Consider the following 26,803-nt stretch of genomic DNA (forward strand, 5'->3'; position numbering starts at 1 on the left):
CGCTACGCTAAAGAGTCAACCACTCAAAGCCATACAGAGTCATAAAAAGTTCCAAAGAAGAAGACGTTCCATTTGACATGCAAAACGAAGAGGTAATTACAGTTTGGCCTAGAGAACGACTCCTTGTCTGAAAGTAAAATTGAAGGTGTGCTGACACACCTGTCTCCTGCTTTAGTGATTATCCGTGCGTCAATAATGACCCTTTCAATTTCGGTCCTCGCACGTGCTCTGATAACCGTGCACGAGTAGAATGGTTTGCACCCTTTGCAAGTCTTGCAGTGGTCGTCTAGGTGCCCGCCGCTTTTGTTACGTACCTTCCGGCGGTGTTCAAGCAATCTCGAGGCACCTGCCAGTTTGCCCAATATACACGCTTCCACACTGCAAAGGTATCTCGTGGATGACACATGTAGCACAATGCATGAATGGATCTACATGTCTTATAGGGCAAACCTTTTTCTTTTGCTTTGCCAGCAGGGTACACACTCGTGACAGTTTGCACGGGGCTGAGAATACAAGATTAACGTTCCTTTTCGCAGCCTTCTTTAAGTTATGGGACATCTTGTGCAGATAAGATTTTACGGCCAGGGGAGGCCATTTTGCCTGTTCTAGCTTGCCTGCATATTTGCTTTGCACTTTCAATTTTTAGAGAAGGGTTTCTGAAATGCTACACACCAGTGCTGGTGAGTAGCCAGCACTGTAAAGACGGACTTGTTTCTCAACGCTGCTCTGCATCGTATGGGGACAGCTTTTCGTGAGCACTGCCTGGATGGCAGAAGAAACAATTCCTCGCTTAATCAGTTTCGAGTGAACGCTGTCATGCAGAACAAGACCCTTAGAGCAAAGTTTGTACGTCCAACAGGTAAGTGTTCAAAACTAAACAACATGTCCAAGAACTGTACAGCCTTGCCTCTCGGAGGTTCACACGTAAAGTTAGTCCTCCAGAATTGGATTTTAAAAGGGCTACAATCTCAGAAGTAACTCTGCCAGCAGAACCAGGTGGGCAACTTTTGAGGACAATCGGAAAATCGTCCACATACCGGAAGACCGGATGGACCAGAGTGCTCGGGAGAACCTCGCTAATGCGCTTATCGGCGGCCAGGTAGATGTCACACAGGACTGGCGGGATTGACGACCCGATGCATATGCCATTCTTTTGCACGAGGTACTGACCGCTGTGAACAACAGTAGATTCAAGATAGAACTCGAGAAGGCGAAGGAAATTGTCGCTGCTCACACCCGAGCTGTTCTGGAAACGCACATCATCTGACATTTGGATCAGATCGCGCACCGCTGCGTGTAAACCACTGTGCGGAACGGAAGAAAACGTCTTCAACGTCAATTGTGAAGCCAGTCGTAGCGCCTGTACTGCCTTTGAGTCGCTGTATCGCTTCTGACGAGCTCCTTACCAGAAAAGGGTCATCTATAGGTAGGCCGTCCAAGTGGCATTGTAGGTAGGAACCAACCTATTGCCACTTGAACGCCACTTGGAACCTACTTACAACGCCACTTCAGCTTGCCACCTAGCTTTTTCCAAGATGATGGTGCTCCGAGGGCAGTCTGGCTTATGGGCTTTGCCTGTGAAGAAGACTTCCAAGAAACAGTCTCGTGTCCTCCCAGCCGATGATCTTATGCTATCGAGATGGAAACTTGTCAGTAGGTTCAAGGCAACTGCTTTCTGTCTACTGGGGCGGAATTGGACCTTGAAATTCTTTTTGAGCGCTACCTCAGCCTTCTCCTGGTACATTCATTTCTATCTGTGTGGCGTAGTTTTATTACGACTGCTGATTTATTTGGTCACGTGAGTTTTGGATGGCATATTAAAAGCTGCTCTTTTCTCTGTATAAATGAGTTGGTAGTCAGCGCCAGTCCTGTGCACTTCGTTTGTCATTGTCTTTTCGCGCTGCGTTCTTTAACCATGATCATGACCAACAAACCCGAACAGCCGCTTTAGTTCATCTACATCCAGTCATGATATGGTTTTAAAGGTGCTATGACGTGGAATCTCCGCTCGATATAAGCAAAAACGCAGTACCCTGTATTGATAAGTGACCAGTGCCAACGTAGGCAAGAAGCACGTTGGTGACTGGCAGAATTAGTAGTGTTGGTAGGCCGAAAACTTGTGGATCAAGAATACGTTCTTCCACAAGCGGCAGAAGTGGACATGAAAGCATTCTTTTCTGAACCCAAATGGCAATGCTAAAGAGGAAACGGGCCATATTGTGCACATATCCTGGCATCATGCCAAATGCGGAGGTACTTGGCAAGCTGAGATATACCCTGTGTGCAACGCCTATAGGGGCGCCACCGAAAGCCTCCTAGCAGAAAGCCGTTGGAGCCATAGGCGCTCGCCACAGCTTCGCGCTGCCAGTGCAAGCACGGTCGAGATATGTGCGCGTCATTTTTTGCCCGTGGGCGTCCCGCAGAGCCAATTTTCCAGCGAAAACATGCGCAAGGGAATCGCGCTACATGAGAACGGAGCTGTAGCTAATGTTGCATCTCACAGGGACGATAATGTTTGCGTCGCCAAGCCTGGCTAGGCGAGGAGCTGATCACAGGTGTGTCCTAGTTGGTGAATCATGGAAAGCTGCAGCGCGAAGCAACAAGGACAACAGCGAGAGACACGCGAACGCAAGACAAGCGCTGAAATCGGCGCTTGTCTTGTGTCTCCCTTTCGTCCTTGTTGCTTCGCGCTGCTGCAGTCCAAACTGATCACAGTATGCCGCCTCTGTCGACAGGGGTTTACTCAACGAAAATTTTTTATAACATTATTTATAGCCTCTGGGCATAAGGGGAGTTGGGAAAAAAAGAGTGGGTGGGTGTTAAATCAAGGCGAAGAAGTGGGCCGATGTAATGAAGGCGAGGAGAGAGCGATGATGCGGCCCCTGCGTCCAAGCAATATTTGAGGACGGGTTATCCGGCTGGAGACACGCTGCTGACAGGTGGCGAATTCTGGTTGGCTTCAGCGCCGGGCAAACCCACCCAAGTGGTGAATGTCAGCCTCAGTATCTTGCGAGTTGCAGAGACGGCACCCTAGGCGGGGATATAAGTGGCGAAATTGAGGCCACGTCCGAGTTACAGCAGAAGTGAGGGCAACCCCGACACGGATCCTCCGGAGCACAACCTCTTCACGGGTAAGACTGCTGGGGAGGGTTATCGCGCACAAAGGCACGAGAACACGTGTACGGCGCCGGAGGTGTTCCTTTCTGGTGAGGAGGAGGGTAGCGTCATCCATATTGAGGCTTTGATGCGGTAGGGTCGCCAAGCGGGTTGCAGAATCTGCAGAGTTTTGGGAACTCAGCAGGTCACGTGGGGCCCACTCAATTCGAATGGCTTGCAGGATGCGAGCCGCCAGGCAATGTATATTCTGGCAGCCTTCTGGGATGCGGCTGACGCGTCGGAGCAGGTCACGTGGGGCCCACTCAATTCGAATGGCTTGCGGGATGCGAGCCGCCAGGCAATGTATATTCTGGCAGCCTTCTGGGCTGCGGCTGACGCGTCGGAGTAGACGTGTTGCTTGAAAGGCGTCAGTGCGGATGATAATGCGGGTTGTAGGGAGCAAGGTAACTGCTGCTATAGTGAATGGTGCCTTGTATAGCAACCAGCCCAGCACAGAAGTTCAGGACATTGTCTACCCGAGTGGAAACCAGACATGCAGAAGGGAGACTGCACGCCTTTTAACGTTCCTGCAGGACACGGATCTTGTTTCTAAATGGTGACAGCAGGAACGGACTATGACCTGTGATTGAATGTGTGCGTAGATGGCGTCTTCCGGAGTGGACTGCGTTATACTGTGAGTTAATGTGTGTATGGATTGTGGAACTACAATGGCCTATGTTCTACGGTGACTGAATATGTGCATAGATCGTGACTTCTGGAGTGGACTGTGGATTGATTGTGTGCATAGATGGTGACTGCGGGAGAGAATATGTGCTATTATAAGAGACTGCGCATAGCGGGGTAGATGCGACATTGTTAATACAGAAGGGACGCTGCGGTGAAGCAATTGCCGGCAGATAAAGCAAGGCTAACCCCACCTGTAGCATTCAACACCTCAACCCAACAAGGGGGCTCTGCGAATAGAAACCTGACCGTCTTGTTAAGTGCAGGCTTACAGGAACAGCAAACTGCACTCGTTTCCCAGCCCTGGATGCTTGTATCTACATGTATGATTGAGCTGCGGGGTAGGGGAATATCTTGTTCCGCGATTCGTTCGCGAAGGGACGATGCCGCATAAGATGAGGTTGGTCGACGTACATCGGTAGGTTAGTTGTCGCTCAGCTGCACAAAGTCCCATGGAGGAAGAACTCAGGGTAGTGGCGACAGTATGGTGTGTGATGTAGCATAAGCCCGGAGTGCAAAAGGGTGGCCTTAAGGCTACGAGCGTCACGGCGCTGCTGCACAAGATCATCAAGTTAAGAATTCTCTTGAAGTGCCACGATTGGTTTGACGCGTGGAAGGCAAGTGATCCCACAGCCTCTCGACTGACTTCTTCCGGCCGATCCCGCTGAGCCCTGGTTAACTGTTGGAACTATGCTTGGTAAATGAGGCGTGGTTGCTAAACCGCTTTCATAAAATGTCGTGTGACGTGGAACGAGCGCCGCCGGTTTTGGGAGCAATACGTCTGATTATGCCGTAAGTCTGCAACGCCGGCTTTTTAGCCTGGCAAAGCCAGGCAGTGCCCGTTCCGCACTGATGTATCGACAGACCCAGAATTTTCACTGTGGAAGATTCCTGCAGTGGGGTTCCAGATAGTTGGAGACGGATTGGCGTGGCAACGCCAATCCGAGTTTACTGCATGCCCAGCGGTTGGCCACTGACGTGAACGTAGTTTTGCTCACGGAAAGCTGTAGGCCGACATACATAGCATATTTGGCGGTAATATCTAAGGCAGACTGTAGGGCCGCCGCTTGAGTTAGCAGGTCATGGTGAGTGCTCAACACTGTGATATAAAATATGTGTCGTGTATCATGTGAACTACTGAAAGCGTACATACGTTTTGAGCAAGACTGACTGGCGCCAGTCCTGTCTTGTCTGTGTGCTGTCTCCGTCTTTTAGCGCCTGTATGCTTTCTGCGTAAACCATGTCATGATACGCTTTGAGGCTGTGGCATCGGACTTGCGATTAATTGACAAAGGTGCAGTGTTGTGGGAAGGTAGCGATAATAAAGGTGGGAAAAACAAATAGTGTTTAGTATTCGCCAGCGAAATTAACTGCCAATGTTCTTAGCAGGTATTTGTTGCTGAAATAAAATGAAATAAGCGTCGCTTTCACGTACGCCACTATATTGGCTCAATTGAAGGAATGTTGGCAGATTAAATTTTGCAGCTGTGTAGCTTGCTATAGTACAGTTAATGTGAAAAAGCTCGATATTCATATTACTTACAACAGAGTAATTTGTTTCTGGTGAATAGTACGATCAGCCTGATAATAAACTGGGAGTTTCTTAGCTCGGCTATGCCAGGATATACGTAGCGAGAGGCACCTTTCCCTGACTGATCTTGTTTTCCGGAGACACGAGTGGTGTGATCAGTCAGACGACGGGCCTTCACATCCTCTTCTGTTGGTTCCCGTTGACTGACTCCTTCCATAGGCTCCATCTCGGCGGCTATGCGCCGTCTATTACGCTCGGCAGTCTGGCATCTCCGTTTGGCAAGGCGTTCCTCTCTCTGTTCGGGCGTCTCCGCTGCTCAATTGCCTTCTTACGCTCATTCTCTCTTTGTTGAGTAGCCAAGTGCCAGGCGACAGCCATAGGATTGGAAGAGTTAATCTTCTCTTGCCTATACCGCCGTTTAGCAGTGACTGGACTCTCCTTTTGGTGCATCCTCCATGTCAAACGTTGTGATACAGGCGCCCACTACGTCTCCACCTTTTATACGCAATGCTCCGCATGTGACGCGCGGTTCGGGTGATAAGAACGGCGTGCGGCGAGGCAGTGACGAAGTACGCGGCGCAGCGGTGGGGTCTGTCTGGTTACCATGGTATCGGCGCATGCGCACAACTGCTCATCCGCGTGACGTCACGCTCGGCGTCGACGGTGGAGCGGGCGCGCGGCCGCGGCGACGCCGAAGCGCACGCCGCACCTGCCTCCCCGGTTGCCATGGTAACGGCGCATGCGCACAACTGGCCTTTCCCATGTACCGCAAAATGCTCGACTGGTAGCCTGGTATAGCTCCCGCTACAAAAGGCACAGGGATGGGCCCTCTGACGAACGAATTCGATTTCATTGGTATGCCGTGCACATATTTGAAGTGCTCTCATCGTTACAAGCGCACAGATAATGAATGCTCTCCTCGGGGAAAGCGATTGAGATTATACCAGAAAGGCATATCGCTGATCCACTGCCCTAGCTGAGCAGAGCAGGCTATTTTTTAATGTTTGTATTTAAAGGGCGGGTAACTTCGCTCTACGTGGATTAGAGTGGCTTTGTAGGCACAATACCTAATGTACAGCCTGGAAAGGTTCGTCCACTCCGATCCGATGTATTCCATCTCATGAACAAACAATGATTCGAGTCCAGCTACATTACCAAGCATGTACAAAGCACCAAGCTGTGTAAAGCTCGTGAAACGTTACGCGCATGGCGCGTAAAACACTTGCGGGGCAGAATGACAATGCACGACGGCTATAGGTACCATAACTCCGAAGTTTGGTTTTTAGGACCACCATGAAGTCTCGCTACAAAGCGCTCACCACAAGCGGTGTTACGTCGCAATAGTACAGCGCTCACAAATGCAAGTGCAATAACACAGCTGCTTGATCTCAAGCGGTCGGGGCAATAAAGAGCGCGGCCAGCCTGGCAGATTATCAACATGTGCATAGTGGAGAGCGTCCATCGATAATTTAAAAGTGACAGGCTGCATTTAGGTGTAACTTAAATGCTAAGCGACAGTCAGTGCCACGGTAGGTGCCGGTATGTGGTCTTGTGGGGTGCATTCATTTCAGCCGTCACCTGCTACTAGATATAGCCAACTCATTGTTAGAAGCACACAGAAGTTGTGAGCCGCTCAGAACGTCTCGACTTTTTTTTGTGCTTTAAACGCGCACTTACATACAAAGGCGGAAAACCTTGCTCATTTGCAAACAGAAAAATGGTGAGTTGGTCTAGTTGGTTGTATTTCATTTGGGCGGTAAAATTCAGCGCGAACGGACGAAGGACACAGATAGGGGACAAAACAAGCGCTGTTTTTCTCGCAACTAAGTTTTATTAAGATGGAGCGCAGAAGGAGCGCATCTCTTTTCCACCTTGTGAGCCATAACGAGGCGACTACGCGTAAAAACGATCACTGAATGTGGGGAGAGACAGAAATACAAGAAAGGCAATAAACACTTTAGCGGGAAAATTGAATGCGTCGAAAACTTATTTTTCTTGTCTGTCGAACAGCCACGATCCACTGCTGTCGAGGGAAGGCATGGAGAGGACACAAGAGCGTGTTCCTGGAGAGTTTTAAAGCTTTCAAGCAGCTAGCTATGTATGCAGAAGTACATCCCTTTACGCCACTGAAGGCTTACATGAAAATAGATTCGCGACTAATCAACACTCCATAAGGTTCAAGCGCATTGCGGAAGCGCGCTGAAACGGACGGGAAAGCGGCAGGCACGGCCGGCCCGCTCACGCTTCGTGGGCTTGCCGACAGGCGGCGCAGCCATCGCCATGCACATGGCGTATAGTGACCATATGACGGCGAGGTCTGGAATTGGCCTAGATTTGAACTGGGAAAAGAGGACGCTAGTAAGAAAGAAGCCCATCAGCAAGATAGCGGTAAGAAAGCAAGAGAAATTTAGGATTTCGCTGCAAAAAATGTTCTCCTTGAACCAGGGACGACAATCTTGGTATTCAAGCGGTGAATGAAAACCTCATAAGTATCATTACATAGTAGAGCACTGCACGGGCCTCAATCTGAGGCCCCAGTCCGGCCTGGGCCCGAGACCTGTAGCCCGGCCCGTGCCCGCTAAATTATCGCTCTAGTGAGACCAGCACAACACTCGAAACGCGGATTGAAGCCCAGCCCGGGCCTGGCCCAGGCCCGTTTCACAGTAACGCATGAGGTAAACTGCTCGCTGTGAGCAAGAAAACTGCCACTACACCAATAAGGAAATGGGCGACAAAGATTCTAGAATCGCAGTTCGGCTTGATGAAATTTTCTCAACACGGAAGAGGGGTGCTCGCTAGGTCCTCCTTTTGGACAGTGATCTCCGATCTCGTGTAGGTGCTCTGATCAAATGGGTTTAGGAACCGCAAATCACCCGACAAGTGACGCAAGTTCGACAAGAAAGGTGCATTTATTGCAGCAAAGCAAACAAAATTTAAAACAAATGCTCGCGCTTGCACGAGTGTAACAAAACAGGTGTCATAAGCAAGGCAACAGCAAGCAGTCCCAGAAGGCATAAATTGGCCCCGAAGGCCAGGACAAACACTCACATGCGAAGGATCCCAGCCAGTGCTTCTGCCGTGAATCGTCCTCTCCCCACAAGTGGCTCCGTACCTTCCGTTACGTGCGCTTTTTAAAGCAAGGTTTACGCCCTCCAAGGTCCCTGCATACCTGCCTTCCATGTGCCGCTTGATAAGTGCGCTGGCCGGGCGGCCTGCAATGTGCAGAGATAAACTCGCAAGTTCTGAGAGCCAAATAAAAAGGGTTGCATACGCGAGTAATAAACTACTTGGCATTCCTCCAAGATTTTCATCAATTATGTTTTGCCGCCTGCAAATTCTTTTTATTAAAGTGTCCTCACAAGCAGCGGGATGGCATTTTTAGTGAACGCGATTTCACAGGCCGGACTCCTGGCCGAACTGGTCGCCTTTCAGCAGAAACGAAAACCAAAAAGTCTCGAGTATTTTGCGGTGTGTGTTCGAAGACTATCAGTGTCCTAAACTAATATGTTCTCCATCAATGCAAGACGTACGAACAATGGCCAAATAAGCCCTAATTCCTCTTCCCCAGTGCAGGGTAGCCAACCGGAACCCCTTCCTGGTTAACATCCCTGCCTTTCCCTCCTCCTCTTTATCTATCTATCTAAGACCGGATTAATTTTACTCTTACTGGCGAAGCAGAAGATTACACACGAACTACATGATCACTTTAAGGGTAAAACACGTTTCATGAGAACCAGGCTTTAAAAGCGAGGAGGGATAGATGTCGTTATTGTCCCTGCCTCTGCGTTAGCCAAAAAAAGAAAGGTCGTGTCACGAAGGCAGCTTTTAGAATCGACATCAACGCTGACTCGCTATGACAAGAAGCTTTCAAAAAGCTTCTGATATGCATACTCATATCATACCAAATCACTTGATAGAATCAAGCATACAAATATGACATCCTTATCCGTTCTACTATGAAGTACACAAACAAAAGTGTTTATAGTATGTTACTATTCCAAAACAACTCTAAGTAAAAAGTAAATTATAAAATGCTAAGCATGCATGGCTTACAATCAAATGACCATTAAAGCCTTTCTTTTGAACAATTGGATAGCTATTAAAATTGAATATAAATGAAAGCTCTAAACTTGATGTTGATACAATAGACAAAAAAGAAACAAAAATACAAGTAATAAGTAATAAAAGCTTGAGATATCGCGCAAACAAAGCTTTGGTTACTTTTTTTTTCTTCACGAATCGTTATTGTGTACGACTCGCTTAATCCGGACTGTTGCTCGGGAATCAAAGTGTCCACATTAACGAGGCAAGACTAAAATAATACAGTCCAGATGGCCTAATTCTGAGCACTTCATAATTTTATTGACATATTGATCAGTGAGAAGAGAGGGATCAGCGGTCCGTTGGGACGCAAATGCGACTTCTGCCAAATCATCAATTGGGTGGCCCTGATAAGGGCCGTTTGTGACATTAGTTGTGATTACGCTGGGGGGTACTGGCGGGCAACGGCCTCGACCAGTCGAAGGAATGGGTCCTGGCACTTTGTCCGGCCGTTTACGCTTGCCCACCAGACCCAGTTCAGGTGCGACTGAAGGAGTGCGCGGCTTGTTCCACCGGTGCGCTCCAGCACGCACTTATCTTTTTGCCACGCTTGCTCGATGTTTTGCGTGTGCGCACCGGTGGTCGGGTCGACGAAGTTGACTTCGTGACACACTGTGTCATGCTCGAGGTCCATGTCGCCGGCCGCGTCCTGCAGGGTCTCCAGGTTGTTGTAGCCCCGCCATTCGTCAATGACTACCTTCGTCCGCGGCAGGACGTTGTCGGTGATGATCGCCTTGAGGGTGCCGCCGTCCCGCTTCTCGACTTGAAAAAGTCTGGTCTCTCCCGTAGAAACCCAATACAGGCCGACGACTCAGGGTCCGCGATCCTCCACTCCTCCGTAGTTTCCATTGAAACGGCCTGGAACGCCGTCCCCAGCCATCAGACGACCCCGGTTCGCCTTTCGCTTTTCGTCGACCGCGGAACAGGGATTCGTCGACCTGAACTTCCTCCTCGGGGCCGCTCATGCATGACCTCTGTAGCAGGTCATTGGCCACAACTTCACGAATGAAGTTTGTCCAATCCGTGCGGGCCTCCGTTCCGAGCTTAAACCGCCCCTGGCTCCACTCAGAAGCTAGCGTGGCGTTCATTCTTTTGGCTGTTGCGTGCATAAGGCAAAGGATTTCACACCGCGACATCTTCACATGGGGCCGGTCGGCGGCATCCCTGAAAGCGGAAAAGCTGGCCGTGGCCTGATGGCCGTGAAGGACAGCTTCTCCGTTTTGATGGGAGAGCTCTTTCCGGCAGGTGCCGCAGCGGAAGGTGGGTCGAGGGCCCTTCGGACACTTTCGCATCCGTGTCACCACAGAGCCCGTGCAGGTTGGCTTACCGGGGTTGAGGCCCAGGTCTCCGCAGACCCCCCAGAAGTGCTCGGTGTTCAGAAGTCTTCCGCGGCGCTGCGGGTCTGATGGCTGGACTGTTGGCGCTGCTGGGAGCAGCCCGTATTCCCGGCTAAACACGTCCATGGTCTTCTCATCGTTGAGCATGCACGCAAAAGTGACGATGTCCGGGTCCACCCTAACATCAGCGGTAGCCATGTCGCTCTAGGTAACTCTCACAACCGGGCCGCTTAAATACGGTTGCGTCGATTGCTCTCATACCTTGAGACGGAGAGAGAGAAGGTTTCTTCCAACCAAAAATCCTCATTCACAGACCACATTTTCACTTTCTGTTCTGCTTACTGAAGCTAGGGGTTAGCACGAGGGGAGATGAGTGAATCACCCTCTACTGTATCCTTCTTCGAAGAGGGGGGGGGGGGGGGCTGCCCCCTAATCAACCTGAAGCCCCGACGGTCACCACCAGCTTTCGAGATACAGCTTGTTAAGAAAGCTACTGGGTGGCGCAACAGATGGTTGCAGTTTGAGCACAAGCAGACCCCCCTTTCAAAAGTCTCCTCCCGTGTCGGACTATAGTTTCGGATTCTGGTGTGCAGACGTGGGTGCGTATGCGCTTCAGCTATTTTTCCTATTTTAACTGATTTTTCACATTCCGCTGATTTTTATTGTGTCTCCCGAAGTTCATGAAGGTGCCCGGCACCTGCCCAGCCCATTTTAGGGACCGGCACTCCGTTTTTGGGACCTACATGGACGCTTGTTTCCACCGAGCCCAGCGCCAGCCTCGCTAAGCCTACCGCCGCTGGCGATAGGCTCCGCTTCGCAGCCGGGCCCAGTGCTTCGCCAAGCATGGACGTCGTCACCGTGCAGGGGGAGGATCTAGCCCCTGAAGATTATATACCCACGGACTGGACATACGTAGCCCACTGCTACGAACGCGGCTCCGCTGCTTCATCTTCGAAACGCACTCCCAAGCCACCGCTGACGGCATCGCCTTCAGCGTCCCAGCAGCCACCTCCCTCCTCGTCAAGTAAGCTGCCTCGCCGCGCTCCGTCACTGCCACGCCTCCCTCTTGAAGACATTAAAGTCATCATTCGCCCTCGCGGGGGCCTTAATCTACGTGCCTGGGGCGAGAACGCTCTTTGCAGAGAAATCACCTCAAGCCCTGATTTGACCTACTCCGACACTGCAGAGGACTGCCTTAGGGTGAATTTCGTTCACAACACCCCCACTTTTAGCACCCCGAACCGGGACCGCACCATCACTTATACGAAGCTCAAGACAATCATCCTGGGTCCGACAAGCTACCCAGCTGCCACCGATTCGGCCCCACCAGGCGCATACGCCCGAGGTATCATTCACCACCAATACGTGGATGAGACGCAGGAGGAAATCATGGAGTACTTGATACCCCAGAATCCAGAACACTGCATTCTCTACGCCCGCCGTTTAGGCAAGACCCAATCTATTGTCATCACTTTCGCAGGAACGAAGGTCCCCCGCCAAATCTCCTACGCCGGCAGTGCTGTGCGCTGCTACATCTTGAAGAAAAAGTGGAAGCCTGCCTTAACTGTCGCAAAATGGGACACCGAGAGGACGTTTGCCCGTCTCCCAAGCTCTCCAAGTGCCCTCACTGTGGAGTTAGCGACCCTGACCAGGCCCATGAATGCACCCCCACTTGTGTAGTTTGTTCTGGTCCTCACCAGACTGGTTCCTCCAAGTGTAAACGCCGCTAAAAAGTGCCTCCTGTAGTACTGCAACGCAAGCTACACTCTGTGAACTCAGACAGTGCCTCCACCTCCCATCGTCCCCGATCCCGGACACGTCGCCAAGGGGCTGAGAACACCTCGGCCAAAATGGATCCCGACCGCTCCTCCTCCTCTTACCGGCGCTCCAGCCGGAGTCGCTCACGGTCCTTCCCACCCCTGGACTCCAGGTTGTCTCGTCGCCGAGAGTCCTCCGCGAAAAATCAGGTGAGCTGGGCAGTCGCGGCTTCGCCCTCTCAGCAGTCTCAGTCTCGCGATTTAGAGATGCAAGCCCTGCGCGACGAGATAACAGTCCTTAAAGGTAGCAACTATAGACTACAACAAGAAAACGCTCCTTTAAAGCGTCCACCCTTTGCACTCTACCCCTTCAACCTGTTCCCACCGCCTCGCCTCAGGCGCACACATCTGCTCCACCGCAACCAAAAGATACTACCTCAAGTCCTCCCTCTAAGCGGAAATCTACCTCCCGCTCAGAACGATACGTTAATTTTCCCGACCTCGAGGAATTTGAGGCTCGTTTAGAAGACAAATTAGAGGCTAAAATTGATGCTAAGCTCGAAGCGAAATTTGCTGAGTTCTCCCTACAAATCCAACAGCAATTGCACCAGTTCCAACAACAAATACAACAGCAAATCCAACAACAACTTAGCACCCTCATGCAACAATTCCAAACACGCGTCACAGGTCTTGAAGCTAGGGTACACGCATCGGCCGCCCTCCTCACGACACGGGTTAAACCATACGATCGCTTGCCTCCCGCTACAGCACCAAAACCCACCTTAGCTTCAACCACACTTCACCATGGCGCCCCGCCACCTACTTAACGTGTGGCAACTGAACTACAGGGGGTTTCGCCGAAAGCGAGGCAACCTGCAGCAGTACGTCCAAAATTCGGAGATCCCCCCTGATATCATCGCCCTCCAGGAAACTCATAGCCCAGTGAAACTATCTGGCTATAAGCCCTACTCCCCCCTAGATGTCAGCGCTCCCGACACCGCTATTTTGATTCAACGCAACCTGCCGGCAGTCCAACACTCCTTAGACGACGTTGGCGTAGACAGCGTCTTGCTCGAACTCCTCCCTCGTAAAAGGGGCGACCAAAGCTTCTTCATTCTTAACCTTTATAACTCCCCAAAACACTGAAGACGCGGCTTCACCCCTCTTCTTTCCTGCGTCAACAAGCTCGCGCATCATTCAGGTCTCTTCATTGTAGATTTCAATGCCCACCACCCCGCTTGGGGTTACCGCGCCGCCAACCGGAATTGAAACAAACAGTGGTACCGGCACAAGAACTGGACTTCACCCTTGTTACTGACCCTCATATTACCACCCGTGTAGGAAACAGCGTGTCTGTTGACACTTCACCTGATCTAACATTCTGCAAAAACGTGCGGATCGTTAGGTAGCTCAACACTGGAAATACCCTTGGCAGTGACCACTATATCCTCGCGACCACCTCAGCACGTCCCCGTACCGTAGGAAAGGTCGCCCGAGCCTAATCACAGATTGGGAAAGGTCGCCCGAGCCTAATCACAGAGAGTAGCAGATGTCTCTGCTACTACTCTGGAATCACCTGCCACGACTGATCAGTCCAGTACAGACAGCCGTCTCCTCCACCTATGGCAGTCACGCGAAAGCATGGAAAACGGCTGGAAAACACAACGCCACAATAGAACGCTTCGGCGTCGAATAGCTCAGATAGACAAACAGATTGAGGCGCATACTCTCTCATTGGCTACCCAGCAATGGGGTCAAGTTTGTGACAACATGCGTGGCCAGCTCGGGTTAAGCTGCGCCTGGCACATTCTCCGATACCTTTTAGATCCGGACGGTTGCAAAACATCCCAACGAGACAGCATTTCCCGCATAGTCCATCAACACCCCGGCTCAGACCAGGACCTTCTCGATGAACTTCATGTCTGGTACCTTAATACTACTTCCCCGAACTCTCTCCCCCCTACATGGGTGGTGCCAACCCTGCCCTCGATGCGGAGATTTCAGAGGCTGAGGTAAGATTCTCTCTCACTCAGCTCCGCCCTAACTCTGCCCCGTGACCGGGCGGCATTTACAACAAAACTCTCCGTAATTTAGATGACCCGTCCATTGAGGCTCTCACTGCCTTGATCAATGATTGCTGGAGAGAGGGTGAAATACCTGCTGCATGGAAACATGCACGCGTGACTTCCATACTGAAGCCAGGCAAACGACTAGCTCTCGAACACCTCCGCCACATCTCCCTCACTTCCTGTGCTGGAAAACTGATGGAGCACGTCATTCTCAACCGTCTTAATCATTACGTTGAAGATTATGATCTCGTACCTCGCACCACGATTGGCTTCCGCTAAAATCTCTCTACGCAAGACATTATGTTACAGCTCTCTTGAGAGATACTGTGCCCCTCTACCAGAGCGGGCACAAAGGCTATTCTAGGGTTTGATTTAACTAAAGCATTTTTTCATTTGGCAGTAGTGACGACGCACGGAAAACAACGCCTAACGCTCCGTTTGCCCGGTTCCGCAGGTCGTTCCCGCCCCTTTGCATCGACAGTTTCTAGCCGACTGAGCATTCCCCCGCTTGGACGCGCTGCCCTTTACCGGACAACCGGCACCAGGGGACGTAATCATCACCGACGAGGGGCGTCTGCTATCACCAGCAGCAGTGACGTACCGCGACCCGGCTATAAAACCGCTATCGCTGGCTACCCTCATCATTTGGCAGTAGCGACGACGCACGGAAAACAACGCCTAACGCTCCGTTTGCCCGGTTCCGCAGGTTAGTGCTTGGCATTTACACATCGAAATTTTTTGCATTTCTTGTCCTTCGCCGCTGCTGCCAACTGGTGTGTGCCCTGTTGTTCTGTTAATGTCAAAAGACGCGGCAAAAGTAAAGGATGAAATGCGAGCCGATCTGTCAAAGTTGAAAGAAGAGATAAAGCAGGAACTGAAAGCGTCACGAGAATCTGTCGAACGAAACCTACGCAATGAAATCCGAATAGTTCGCAATGAGCAAACTGAGATGATTAAGAGCATTGACCACGCGCATGCTGAAATTGAGGACCTAAAAAGGGAACTAAAAAATGAAAAGGAAAAGAACGCAAAGTTGGAGCAAATAACCAACGAATTGAGCGTGGCGTGTGCTGCTCTGGAAAAACAGACAAAGGAGCTCGAGAGAAAGCTTAATCATGCGGAACAGTATTCACGAAGGTCGAACATTGAAATTAAAGGTGTCCTGAAGCAAGACGAGGAAAATGTTCTTAATCTTGTTACAAACCTTGGAGATGTTATTCATGAACCTATCACTGAGTCGGACGTAGCGTGTTGCCATCGAGTGCCCACTCGTGACCCTAATAATTCAAACATTGTTGTTCAATTTAAATCCCGTGTAAAACGGGACGCAGTGCTGGAAAAGGCGAAAAAAGTACGTCTGACAAATGAGGACATCAGTGTAGATTGTTCTTTGCCAACTTCACCACCGATTTATGTAAATGAACACTTGACGCCAGACAACAAAAGGCTTCTGGGCGCTGCGATTGCGAGAAAGAAGGAGGTCTCGTGGAAACATGTGTGGACGAGGAACGGAACTATTCTAGCCCGCCAAACTGACGATTCTTCGGTGGTTCACATTTACACACAAGCAGACTTATCGAAGATGAATTAGGGACGCAGTAAAGCAGCACACGTGAAAATGGCTCTTCTAACATTGCCAATGGAGGAATCGCCACTTTTCACACCTTCACAGCTCAACGCATATTTTTCGCAAAACAAAGACAAATGCTGCCAAATCATGCATTTGAATATGCAATCGGCCGTAAACAAAGCTGACCAACTAACATACTTTTTATGCAGCTTAACCTGTCCCTTTGATGTCATTCTATTAACGGAAACATGGTATCGCTCAGACGTTGACGTCATCCATCTTCCCGGGTACAGATCATTTTATCTTAATCGTACTACGAAGCGGGGCGGAGGCGTAGCAATGTTGATCAAAGAAAACTATTCCTGTGACATTTTATCTGATCACTGCTTAAGTGACGACGACATAGAAATGCTGGCAGTTAGGTGTGGCGGTCAAGCTTTTTGCGTTGTTTATCGTCCCCCACATGGCAACATAGCCAATTTTTTTTGGCAGCTTCGAACACGAGTTATCTTTTCTTTCTGAAAACTTCTTGGCGTGCATCGGGGGCGATTTCAACATAGATATGAGCACAAGCAGTTCAGTGCAAGAGCGCATGTTAGTCACCATACAAACAGCTGGCTTCCAAAATAAAATCCGCGGACCTACACGTGTTACCTCACATTCTTCTTCTTTGGATTTACTAATCACCAATCGCGAGGATGCGTCATTTGTCGGTCGTATTGCGATAGACATTAGCGACCATCTTCCTACCTTCGTCCGTCTTCAAAAAGAACCTTTCGCCAAGACAGCCTTGAAAGTCCGTCGACAGCTACTTTCCCAAAACCGCCTTGACCATTTCAGGAACAGTATTTCACTTGTGAACTGGAATCCTGTTTTCCAGCACACAACACCCGATGAATCATACAGTGAGCTCCTTCGGCTCTTTCTCCCAATTTATGATGAGTGTTTCCCTATCGTTGAGATAAAACCTTCAAAAAAAGCACGAAAGCCATGGATGACTGCTCGCCTGGTACGACTGGTAAAAAAGAAACATAAGCTCTTCGCGACTTTCATAAAAAGTAGAGCCCCCGCAGTGTTAGCCACTTATAAGTCGCTAAGGAACCGCTTAAATAGCGAAATTAAATCATCCAGGACTGCCTACTATAATAATTTGTTTAATGCGCATCTCTCCGACCGCCCGAAAGAAAAGTGGAGACGCCTAAATGTTCTGCTAAATCGAAATAACCAACATCAGGACCTCGCGAGCCTAGTTATGCATGGCAAGGAAATAGCTGGGCCGTCCCTTGCAAATGCCTTCAACCAATATTTCACTGAAGTTGGAAGCAGTCAGTACAATCCAGGTATGTCTCGATTTTTGGGCGACCGGCTAAACGAATCGATGTTTCTTGAACCAACCGACGAAGCTGAGGTTTACTCAGTGTGCAAAAGTTTAAAGAACACGACAAGTCTTGACCCAAGTAATATTCAAAGTTTACCTGTAAAATACGTACTACCTTTGATCGTGCCATGCCTCACACATATTTACAATACCGCGCTTCGCACAGGACGTTTTCCCGCTGCCATGCAGGTGGCCAAAGTTGTGGTTATTTATAAAAAAGGGGATAAAAACGTTCTAGGAAATTACAGGCCAATATCTGTACTACCTTTTTTCTCCAAGGGGCTAGAGCGAATAATGCATCGACGATACTACAATTTCCTACAGAAGCACTGTGTAATAGCCAACTGTCAGTATGGATTCACCAAGCATAGATCAACTGAGCATGCTCTGCTTGATCAAAAAGAATACATATTAAATAACTTCGAAGCTCAACACCTCACCTTAGGCGTTTTTGTAGACTTTAGCAAAGCATTCGATACACTGAATCACGAAACTCTGTTTAAAAAACTCGACCACTACGGTATACGTGGCCACGCCCTCTGTCTCATTCAATCGTATTTCAGTGCTCGTCGCCAGTATGTCGCTTTAAATCACTGCTCTTCGGACTTGTTAGCAATCACAAACGGCGTGCCCCAGGGCAGCCTTCTGGGGCCACTCCTATTCAACATATATATTAATTACGTATGCAACATCAGTAATTTAGTTAAATACATCATATATGCTGGCGACACCAGTCTATTTTTGTCCTCACCTGACATTAAAGAACTAACTAGCAGCGCAAATACAGTTTTGTCATCATTATCTGAGTGGTCATCTTTGAACTCATTAAAAATAAACAAACTAAAAACTAAAGCTTTATTGTTCCATCCGAAGGGGCAGCATATAGGCAGTGTGCCACCACTCTATTTCGACAACGCCCCCATTGAGTACGTGGAAACCTTCACATTACTCGGAGTGGTATTTACTGCTACTATGTCGTGGGACGCCCACGTAAGCAAAGTGTGCCTATCCCTTTCCAGATATATTGGGATAATTTCGCGGAATAAACATATTCTACCCGCCAAAACCAAGCTTAATCTGTACTATGCGTTCTTTTATTCTTATGTATCGTATTGCTTCCTTGTATGGGGACAAACCACAGCATCTAACATCCAGAAGCTTCTAGTACTGCAAAAAAGAATACTTCGCGTAATTGATAATGTACCGTATGATGCTCCGACACGTCCTATCTACCAGCAATACAGAATGATACCCGTAACAAGAATGTTCGATTACAGGTTTTCATCGTTCTATAAAAAAATAATAGCCGAAGACGACGCATTTTTTTCCGGCATTGTGACACACCACATCGGACACCGTATGTGACACGACAGCGTATGATCTATTCATTACCACGATGCAGAACAAACTATGGCTTTTCCACACTAAAATACATTCTTCCGAAATACTTGAACACGCCATTTTACGACACGTTACACAGCATGTCTGTCTCGGCTATTCGAAATGTGTTTTCAAGCTAGGTGCCACAGTATGTGTACCCATGTATAGAACTCTATTGCATTGAACTGTAAATTTTGTGTAAAACCATTATTCTGTTGTGCGGAAATACTACTTGTCCATGCTAATAAAAAAAAAGTTTCCTTTCATGCATGTATTTGAAAAAAAAAGTTTCTTTTTATTGACGTATTCAAAAAAAAAAATATTTCCTTTTGAGCATGTATTTTACACGCCTTGTCTTTCCATGTACCTTTGCGTTGTTACAAGTTTATGTAACCATCACAGTCGCTACCAAACTGCCTCTTTGTAGGGGTGGCGAGGCTTGTCAAGCGGTCGTAATGACTGCTTTTTTCTTGCCACCCTCAGTTTTGTAAAAGAAGCTGAAATAAAGTGATTGATTGATTGATTGCAATTGACAGTGTCTCGCACGGAGCTATTCTCGCTAATCTCTCCCGTCTAAATCCTGGTCACCGTACCTACGAGTATATACGCACCTTCCTCTCTGTTCGTACAGCTGAAATTAGCGTTGGCTCTCTCCTCTCTGACCCTATAACCTTAGGTAGCAATGGCACCCCCCAAGGATCCGTTCTCTCCCCCTTTCTTTTCAGTGTCGCCTTGCTCACGCTACCTTCAAAATTAGACACCCTCCCCCGGCTCTTCCATACCTTATACGCAGACGACATCACCCTCTGGGTTTCAACAGGCAACGATGCTGAGGTTGAATCCGCACTTCAACAAGCGGTGGATGTCATTGAGCGCCACGTAGCTGGAGCCAACCTCTGGTGTTCACCTCAGAAGTCCGATTTGGTGCTCATTCGAGGTCAACCCGGCCTCCACGGCCATCCTCCCATCTGTATTACTGCTAGCGGCCAACCCATACGCGAAGTATCCACCATTAGGGTATTGGGGCTTCTCATCCAGAGCAATCGGAGAAACACCGACACTCTGGCTAAACTCACAGTCTCTGTCTCGCAGACCATCCGTCTAAGTGGTCGCATTGCTAATAAACATAAAGGCATGCGAGAGGCTGACCTCCGACGTCTTGTTCAGGCGTTTGTTATCAGTCGCCTCACATATACGCTCCCTTACCTCTACCTTAGCTGCCAGGAACGGGACCGCGTTGACTGCCTTATTAGACAGTCATTCAAGGCGGCTCTCCATCTCCCCCACCGGACCCCCAAGTATAAACTACTGGCATTAGGAGTCTACAACACTGTGACGGAGATTTCGGAAGCTCATCTCACCGCTCAGTACGAGCGTCTCACCCACACCTCCACGGGACGTCACATACTCGACAAGCTTGGAATAAGCTTCGAAACGACCGTCGCCGACAAGCCCCAGCTTCCGTCCCATATCCACAGAAACCTTATCGTTACCCATCTCCCGAAAAACATGCACCCAGAGTATCATGTCGCTCGCCTCAAGGACAGGGCTAAGTCTCTGCATAAAAAGTATTTAACAGATCAGACAGCGGCCTACGTCGACGCCGCCGAATACTATGAGCGCGATGCTTTTTCGCTCGCGGTTGTAAACTACTGTGGACGGCCGTTGGTAGCGAGCTCCATTCCCGTCAGATCGTCTGGAGGCCGAGGAGGCGGTCATAGCCTTGGCGATGGTCCCGACCACTGCGGAAACCATCTTCAGCGACTCTAAATCCGCGATTCGTAATTTCGCCAAAGGCCGGGTCTCCCCCGTCACCCTATTTCTCCTCCGCTCCAACAAGGACCAAATCCGCCCGATCCAATTGATCTGGGTCCCTGCGCACTCATCCCATCCGGGGAACAAGGCGGCGCACAATCATGCCCGAGGATTCGTCGGCCGAGATGTGTTGTCGCCCGTCCTGCGGACGGCGAGAGATCGTATGGTTACAATTCATGACATAACCATGCACTACCGTTTAGGTAGACTTCTATATCCCCCCGCACATATTTCTCTCACCAAACCCCAAGAGGTTGCGTGGAGGCAAATCCAAACGAACACCTTCCCCAACCCCGCGATATATGCCCGCATGCACCCTGGGGTCTACTCTCCCTCCTGTCAATTATGTGGCCAACATGCCACTCTATCCCACATACCCTGGGCTTGCCCTCAGGACTCCCCTCCGCGAGGTTTGCAGCTCTCGAATCCAGACCTGTGGGAGGCCGCGTTGCTCAGTTCCGACTCGGACACACTGATCCTGGTTGTGACAAGAGCCCTAGAAGTCGCTGAACGCCACGAACTCATGGCCACTTGATGGGGCGTAACCCCACACCAACTGCTACCTTGGTCGGCGAGAATAAAGTTTATCCTCCTCCTCCCGTGCCGAACGCCGCCGCGGCGGCAAGCTGACGTTATCTTCCCCAATTGCCGCTACTATGTCGCGCAACGCAAGAGCCTCGTTTTCGGTGGCTATTCGGCGTGCTAGCACCACGGGAGGCTGGCGGTCATCGTCCCCCAGCCATCGAAAGCATCTCTAAGGACAAAGTACGCCTTTCGGCTTCTCTTCCCGACCTTGCGTTCTGGCCTTGCGCGTCGGTGGGCAGACCGGTTGGGAGACGCGCGCCGGCCCGCGCCGCTCAGATGCGAAGTCCCCGAACAAGTTCTACGAAGCAAAGCGGCGGGAACAATGCATGGCTCTCGTCCCGACGGGCAGTGAGCCGGCAAAAGTAGTCGGCACCGCTGTCAGGCATCAATCTTCGCTGTCATGTCTGAATAAATCAAATAAACAATATTACCCTTGAAATTACCGCAGAAGACTACGTCATTGTTGCGTCTACCATTCCCACACAAGCAGAGAAATGCCGCTTCTTGTGCAAACCAACGCAGCGGTGGCGGTGTGGTTAGAGCACTCGGCTACTGATCCGGAGTTCCAGGGTTCGAAACCGACCGCGGCGGTAGCGTTTTTATGGAGGCAAAACGCTAAGGCGCTCGTGCGCTGTGCGATGTCAGTGCACGTTAAAGATCCCCAGGTGGTCGAAATTATTCCGGAGCCCTCCACTACGGCACCTCTTTCTTCCTTTCTTCTTTGACTCCCTCCTTTATCCCTTCCCTTACTGCGCGGTTCAGGTGTCCACCGATATATGAGAGAGATACTGCGTCATTTCCTATCCCCCAAAACCGATCATTATTATTATTCTTGTGCAAACCTGGTACGTTGAAAACTAAAGAATTCGACAGATTTTCCTGTCTGGTTGGGTTTGAAGATTCCAACAAAAACGTTAATTTTAACCCAACGTTTCAAAGCCGACTCGGCTCCTTTATCAGGGGTGACTGAGGGTAATATATAGCTAGCGTCTTAAAGTATGGAGGGGAGGAAGGGGTCAAAGGAACGAAAGCTGTGATGCGAAAGGCATGGGGGGGGGGGGGGTGTTAAAGCTGTGAGTCAAGTTGTCGCACTGTGGGGAGGCGGTCCCCCTCCTCCCTTGCACGCTAGATACTGCCCTCACCCACCCCTAATGAAGGAGCCGAGTAGGCTTAGAAATGTTGCGTTAAAAATGAAGTTTTTCGTTGGAGATGTGGACTTTATTATAAGCCTGGCACGTTAATAATAATAATAATTAGTTTTTGGGGAAAGGAAAGGGCGCGCAGTATCTGTCTCATATATCGTTGGACACCTGAAACGCGCCGTAAGGGAAGGGATAAATGAAGGGGTGAAAGAAGAAAGGAAGAAAGAGGTGCTGTAGTGGAGGGCTCCGGAATAATTTCGACCACCTGGGGATCTTTAACGCGCACGGACATCGCACAACACGCGGGCGCCTTAGCGTTTTTCGTCCATAAAAACGCAGCCGCCGCGGGCGGGACCGAACCCGGGATCTCCGCATCAGTAGCGGAGCGTCCTATCCATTGAGCCATCGCGGCGGGTATGGCACATTGGCCGACGACAGTTTTTGATCAGATTCTCGTATTTCAATGCGTTGTTTTCTGATGCCTTTCTTGCTTAGAATTATATTTCAATACGTTATTTTTTATCTCTTTCTTGCAATATGTGCATTTGTTTGGGCTTTTTCTCCCTACCTTTTAACATTCCTTGCTCCTTTTTTTTGTTTCCACGCCTACACCCTTTTCTTCCAGCTCCATCGCCCTTTCTCTTCGTGAGTGGTTTGACGACCTCCCCCTCCGTCCTCAATTTTTTTCTACCCATCCTTCGCTCTCCCCCTCCTGCCTTGTTACAGAGCTCTCTTCTGATTGCAAAGCAAGTCTTTGTCAGTACTTTTGTTCTCTTTTGTTTACTGAAACTTTTTTTTTCGCGGAAGGGCACAAGCACTCGGCTCCGACACAGGCTAAAATGTGCCCATTTTCCAATAATAATTCAGTTTTAAATAAAACGATAACAAATTTTACAGTTGCGATGATTTGCTCAACCAACATACAGTTGCGAGAACAAAAATTTTTAAGAAAGGTGTATCTTGAAGGCAAATATGTGTCGCATTGTACCACATTGGGGGGGGGGGGGGTGCCACAAATTTTGTTCTGTATTTTTCTACTTTTTTCATCGTTTTCTTATCCCCCCTTGCTTTGTTGCTGTGTTTTAAACCGAAGGCTTTACTGGCCGCAAACTTGCGATTTGGCCGTGGCGGTGCTTGGGGGCACATGACATCACAACGCGCGCCTCGCCGTGGAGCCCGAAGCGGTCCAAGTCTCCGCCAGTGCGGTCAGAGTGCGCCGAAGCCGCCGAACGCGTCGGCGGTCAAGCGTAGTTGGAGTACAGAGGGTCTCGCTTTAGCCGGCGTGACGTCGCCATGCAGCGCGCGCGCGCGCTTTACGGCAGAATATTGACGCGCGTTAACAGAGCCTGCGCTTAACCGCTAACAAACGTATTGGGTGGCGCCATCTATTGGAGCCAATGAAACCCTCCGCATGCTCACTGAATAAAAAAAAACACCCTGTGCCAAGGCTCGAACTCGAACCAGGGCCTTTGGCATTTAAGGCAGGGACGCTACCACACACCCACGACAGCTTAACCTTTAAGCATGAATAAAGGCGCATCTAGTGAATGCACTGTTCCAATGAAGCCGTCGTCGCGCCTTAGCTACGTATATCCTGGCCTAACAGAGCTAGGCCATCAGCCATTTTTTCTCCTTATTCTTGGGTGCCCTTCTCCTTGTGTCGTCTGCCCTGTTCAGCGTGCTTTGCTACTTGGAAATAAACGCCCAGCATAAAGCTGCGTCTCATCCATGTCTCTGTCTGTGGTGTCTTTATGCTCCCGCACTGTTTATTTATCACTGTGTCACTCCAACTAGCCCAGATCGCTACCAACTTGCTGCAAAAATTTCGAAAACTCCCGACGGTCGCCCCAAACGGCGCGCGCCCGACCCAGGCGGCCGCGACTCTCCCAACGCATTTGCTCTGGCGGCAACCGGCGGCGATGGTTGTTCGCCGAGAGTGGTGCCCCCTTGGTTCCTGCACGGTGCCCATAGGGCCATGCATCGGCAGATTACGCCAGTGGCACCCGTCCGCCAGAGACATCACACGCAAACTGAGTTGCGTGAATGCGCGCATATCGAGTTTATTTCAAGTAGAGCACGGCAATGTCATGCCGTAACACGCTCTCTAGGGCCATGCATCGGCATATTACGCCAGTGGTACCCATTCGCGCGAGATATCACACGCTGAGTTGCGTGACTGCGCGCATATCGAGTTTATTTCAAGTATAGCACGGCAATGTCATGCCGTAAAGCGCTCGCTAGGGCCATGCATCGGCAGATTACGCCCAGGCGTACCCGTCCGCGCGAGACATCACACGCCAACTGAGATGCCTGAATGCGCGCATATCGAGTTTATTTCAAGTGTAGCACGGCACTGCCATGGCGCAACACGCTTGCTAGGGCCATGCATCGGCAGATTACGCCAGGCGTACCAGTCCGCGCGAGACATCTCACGCCAACTGAGATGCGTGAATGCGCGCACATAGAGTTTATTTCAAGTGTAGCGCGGCACTGCCATGCCGTAACACGCTCCCTAGGGCCATGCATCGGCAGATTACGCCAGGCGTACCAGTCCGCGCGAGACATCTTACGCCAACTGAGATGCGTGAATGCGCGCATATCGAGTTTATTTCAAGTGGAGCACGACACAGCCATGCCGCAACATGCTCTCTAGGGCCATGCATCGGTAGATTACGCCCGGCGTACCCGTCCGCGCAAGACATCACACTACAACTGAGTTGCGTGAAAGCGCATATCGAGGTTATTTCAAGTGTTGCACGCCACTGCAATGCCGTAACACGCTCCATAGAACCATGCATCGGCAGATTACGCCAGACATACCAGTCCGCGCGAGACATCTCACGCCAACTGAGTTGCGTGTATGCGCGCATATCGAGGTTATTTGAAGGGTAGCACGGCACTGCAATGGCGGCAACACGCTTGCTAGGGCCATGCATCGGCAGATTACGCCCAGGCGTACCCGTCCGCGCGAGACATCACACGCCAACTGAGATGCCTGAATGCGCGCGTATCGAGTTATTTCATGTGTAGCACGGCACTGCCATGGCGCAACACGCTCGCTAGGGCCATGCATCGGCAGATTACGCCAGGCGTACCTGTTCGCGCGAGACATCACACGCCAACTGAGTTGCCTGAATAAGCGCATATCGAGTATATTTCAAGTGTAGCACGGCACTGCCATGCCGTAACACGCTCGCTGGGGCCATGCATCGGCAAATTACGCCAGACATACCAGTCCGCGCGAGACATCTCACGCCAACTGAGTTGCCTGTATGCGCGCATATTGAGGTTATTTCAAGGGTAGCACGGCACTGCAATGGCGCAACACGCTTGCTAGGGCCATGCATCGGCAGATTACGCCAGGCGCACCAGTCCGCGCGAGACATCTCACGCCAACTGAGATGCGTGAATGCGCGCACATAGAGTTTATTTCAAGTGTAGCGCTGCACTGCCATGCCGTAACACGCTCCCTAGGGCCATGCACCGGCAGATTACGCTAGGCGTACCAGTCCGCGCGAGACATCTCACGCCAACTGAGATGCGTGAATGCGCGCATATCAAGTTTATTTCAAGTATGACACGGCGCTGCAATGCCGTAACACGCTCGCCTGAGCCATGCATCGGCAGATTATGCCAGGCGTACCCGTCCGCGCGAGACATCAGACTACAACTGAGATGCGTGAATGCGCAAATATCGAGTTTATTTCAAGTATGGCACGGCACTGCAATGCCGTAACACGGTCGCTAAGGCCATGCATCGGCAGATTATGCCAGACGTACCTGTCCGCGCGAGGCATCACACGCCAAGTGAGATGCGCGAATGCGCGCATAACGAGTTTATTTCAAGTGTAGCAGGGCACTGCCATGCCGTAATACGCCCCCTAGGGCCATGAATTGGCCGAATACGCCAGGTGTACCAGTCCGCGCGAGACATCTTACGCCAACTGAGATGCCTGAATGCGCGCATATCGAGTTATTTCATGTGTAGCACGGCACTGCCATGGCGCAACACGCTCGCTAGGGCCAAGCATCGATAGATTACGCCAGGCGTACCCGTCCGCGCAAGACATCACACTACAACTGAGTTGCGTGAAAGCGCATATCGAGGTTATTTCAAGTGTTGCACGCCACTGCAATGCCGTAACACTCTCCATAGAACCATGCATCGGCAGATTACCCCAGGCGTACCCGTCCGCGCGAGACATCACACTACAAATGAGTGGCGTGAAAGCGCATGTCGAGTTTATTTCAAGTATAGCACGGCACTGCCGTGCCGTAACACGCTCGCTAGTACGATG

General features: G+C 50.3%; 1 pseudogene; it reads right to left on the minus strand.

Annotated features, from left to right (window-relative positions):
• Nucleotides 1–9,851: 9,851 nt before the first annotated feature.
• Nucleotides 9,852–11,007, minus strand: LOC144098225 (uncharacterized; annotated as a pseudogene).
• Nucleotides 11,008–26,803: the final 15,796 nt, after the last annotated feature.

Source organism: Amblyomma americanum, chromosome 7, assembly GCF_052857255.1.
Source record: "Amblyomma americanum isolate KBUSLIRL-KWMA chromosome 7, ASM5285725v1, whole genome shotgun sequence".
In the NCBI taxonomy this organism is placed as follows: domain Eukaryota; kingdom Metazoa; phylum Arthropoda; class Arachnida; order Ixodida; family Ixodidae; genus Amblyomma; species Amblyomma americanum.